This window comes from Galeopterus variegatus, unplaced genomic scaffold, assembly GCF_000696425.1.
Source record: "Galeopterus variegatus unplaced genomic scaffold, G_variegatus-3.0.2 Scaffold176, whole genome shotgun sequence".
Classification (NCBI taxonomy): Eukaryota; Metazoa; Chordata; class Mammalia; order Dermoptera; family Cynocephalidae; genus Galeopterus; species Galeopterus variegatus.
In genome coordinates this window covers 650587-653996 of record NW_007726287.1, presented here as the reverse complement: position 1 = coordinate 653996, position 3410 = coordinate 650587, and the positions used below count along the sequence as shown (strand labels likewise).

At 56.5% G+C, this 3410-nt stretch overlaps 1 protein-coding gene across 3 annotated transcripts in view; it reads right to left on the bottom strand.

Moving 5' to 3' along the window:
• LOC103582002 (chromosome unknown open reading frame, human C9orf9) overlaps window positions 1-2963 on the bottom strand; it is a 12233-nt gene extending 9270 nt beyond the window's left edge. For 2 of the 3 annotated variants that reach the window (XM_008563695.1, XM_008563703.1), the window contains exon 1: window positions 2851-2951. The gene's annotated coding sequence lies outside the window, so the exon portion shown is untranslated. Of the gene's footprint in view, window positions 1-2850 lie in introns of all 3 variants that reach the window. The other variant, XM_008563707.1, reaches the window with a different exon arrangement.
• Between the last annotated feature and the right edge of the window lie 447 nt (window positions 2964-3410).

Genomic DNA, 3410 nt, shown 5'->3' with positions numbered 1-3410 from the left:
AAAAAGAAAAAAAAAAAAAAAAAAAAAAAAAAAAAAAAAAAGAAAAGTCAGAGAGTGGCACATGATAGGTTTCCAGGGAAGAGGGGGAACGTGCCTTTTAGCCTGGCCTTTCCCTATAATGCTGAGCTGTGGTTGGCAGTGGTTAATAAGGCCCTGGCGTCACACAGCCTTTTGTTCAAATCCTAGTTCCACCCGTTCTGGCTGATCTTGGGCAAGCTGCTCTCTGAGCCTCTGTGTCCTAACATCAGCCTCCCAGCCTTGGGGTGAGTGTCACATGAGATGATAGGTCTAAGGTGTGGACCCTGGAGCCTGGAATGTGGTGGTGCATGGTCATCAGAGCGTCTGTGATTACACAGTGTGTGTGTGATGGTGGGAGACACCACAACAGGCATGGCATGCACCTCAAAAGAAGGGGCTGCTGAGGGCTTGACCTCCTGCAGGAGGGGAGGTTTGAACCCAGACTCGAAAAGAAGGCGGGCTTTGGAGAGGTGGAGCAGATGGGCAGCAGGGGTGGGACCCTGGGCTAGAGGTTGAGGGGTGAGGATGTGAAGAAGAGGTGAGCAGGTGAAGAAGATGGCAGTGGGCTGGGACCCCAGGTGTCAGGCTGAGCGTTCAGAAGAACTGCTGAAGGCGTCTGAGTCAAGGGGGTGAAAAGCACGTCACGTGTTCATCCACTTGTTCGTTCACACTGTGTGCCAGACACCACTCAGGTGCTGGGCGATGCAGCACTGGACAGAAGAGAGGAGATCCCGTGCCCTGGAGGAACTCATCTTTCAGAGTGGGAGGCAGGCAGTAAGGGGGAGTGAAATGAATAGTATTTTAGATAAGGACTGTGCCCAGAAGGAAACAAAGCAGGAAAGCAGGTTGGAGTGTTGGGAACAAAGAGCCATAGGTCTGCAAGAGGGACATTTGCAGGATGAGGGTGGGGGCGGTGCAGGGCCTTCAACGAGACCCTAGCCTGAAGAGGGGTGGCTCACCCCAAGCCTCTTGAGAACAGCAGGTCACTTGGGGGAGGGGGGGCTCTAGGGAAATCCCGGACATACATTACCTCAAGGCCCCGCCACAGCACTAGGTGCGATTATCCTCACATGACAGAGAAGGCAGCTAAGACCACCCGGCTAGGAAGTGGGTGAGCCAGGACTTCTCTTAGCGCTGCCTGACTTAAAATGTCTGAGCTTTTCATTTGGATCCCTTCCTCCCTCCCTCTGCAATGCCTCTTAGTGACGAACACACCAAACATCAGACTGACTATGACTGGGGAGGGAGGGAACGCCAAGGGGCTGAAAAGCTGCCGATCCCTTCTAGGGTTCATCCACTAGACAGACCCCTGGGCCGCGCTTCTACTCCCACTAGACTTTTGCTTTTCCCCATCCCAGAGCAATGAGGATTAGCTTTCAGGGAGCTGCCCTTTGTGTGCCCAGCTCCCTGCCACCCTCTTGGGGCTTCCTGAGGCTGCCAAGTTCTCCAGGGATACAGCGTTACCTCGGCTGGTGGCCCTAAGAGCCCCTGAGAGCAAAACTGACTTGGTTCTTGATCCTAGCAACTTGTGACATGTGTGCCAGGAATGTCATGAGAGGAGCTGTAATAAGCTATCCAAAGTGATCGTCCCTCAAACGAGAGTCACTGCAGCCAAATTAGTGTGGATGAAAGGCACAGGGTGCAGGCCCTTCTCTACCTGGAGGAGGAGGGAGGAAAAGTGATTACCCAATAGGTTTTAGGCTTTAATTGATTTGTATTTTTCCAGACTGCTAAAGAAGATTAAATTATGGTATGAAAAGCGCCTAAGGCTCAAAATAAATGAGGAGAAAGGCAAATCATTTCAGAAATGTCCAGGAAGCAAGCTGAACCTCTCCAGTGCAAATTGCAGGCTTGGTGGTTGTGTTCTTTGCTCAGGGGGAGGCAGCTTCCTTTTCTTCTCCCGCTGTCTTTGCAGTGGGTTTGACAGGCCTACCAAGGTGTGCACACTTTGAGGATCAGTTTGGGGGGAGGAGGCAGCACTACTGAGGGCATGTCATTCGCCATTGGAGGGCATGTCTCTGGGGCTAGGGGTGGAGTCGGGACACCTAGGTCTAGCCCTGGCTCTGCCTTTGATGTAGCCCGCGACCCTGACCAACATTTTTACCCTTTCTGGGCCTCAGTTTATCCATCTGTAAAATGAGGGAGTTTGGATTAGAAGCTCTTCCAGGGGCCGTCTGATTCTAATGCTCACCCATCAACTACTGATGAGGAAAGAGGCCCAGAAAGGGGAAAGGACTTGCCCAAAGTCACCCAGCCAACTACTCTTCACCTTTGCAATCTTCCGATTTCTCATCTGTAAGATGAGAATGCAGGTGCCTATTTCCCAGGGCTGTCGCAAAGATTCAATGGGATAACGCTCCTAACGTAGCGCCGGTGTATTGTGCGCTGACTGCGTGCGGGTTACTGTCTAATTCTTCAGTACATTAGCTCCTGGAAGCCTTCAATACCCCCCACTTCCCAGGGGAGGAGCGTGAGGCACGGAGCAAGTAAAGTTTGCAAGCTTAGCAGCGAGTGAGAGGCGAAGCCAGGATTTGAACTTTGGGGTGTCTGGGTCGACCGCGCGGTACCCCTCTCCACAATGTGCACAGACGACAGTTTTGTGGACGGCACCCAGTGAGAGCTCGACAGTGGTAGCTGCCCCTGCTAATGACAACAGTCAAGGGCCAGAGCTCCCGGTTCAGTGCCGCCTCCAAGCCCGGGCTGCCCCCGCGCCACTGGGAATTCACACGACTCGCACGGCTCCTTCCCCATCGCGTCCCACCCGGTGGCCCCCGCGCAGTCCCCAGCCTCCGCCGCCCCCCGTTTTCGGCTGGGGGTTCCAGCCCTCTTTACCCGTGCTCGTCCCAGAGCCGCCTTCGCCTCAGCAGAGCGCCCCAAAGCTGCAGTGACTCGGTGGGTGTCTGGGGCCCCGCAGGGGCGGGGAGGCCCTTCCCAGGACTTGGGAGGCGGGGCGGGGCCTGATTGTTCCCGCCGGTGCCATGGCAACCGGGTCACGTGGCCGCCCAGCTGCCGGACCCTCGGCCCTCGCCCGCCTCGGGGACGCCCCTCCCTCTTCACGCATCTTCCCTCCCCCACGTCTATTCCAGCGTCTTCATTTTAAAGATGGGGAAACTGAGGTCCAGAGAGCAGAGCCAGGGCTGGTCCTCGAAGCCTGGGAGCGTGGCGGAACCAGAAGCAGGACCCTCCGGGGTGGTGTCAGGGGTCTGCGCACAGGGGGACCCTTCCAGGGGGCACGGCTGGGAGCGACCCGAGGGCGACCCCCGCTGAGATGCGCGGTTGGTTGGGGACAGCGAGGCCGGGGTGGGGGAGGACTTGCCCGAGGCCGCCGGGCGCGTCTGCCGAGGAGGTCGGGGCGGGTAAGCGAGGCTGGGGACCCGCTGGGGACCCGCTGA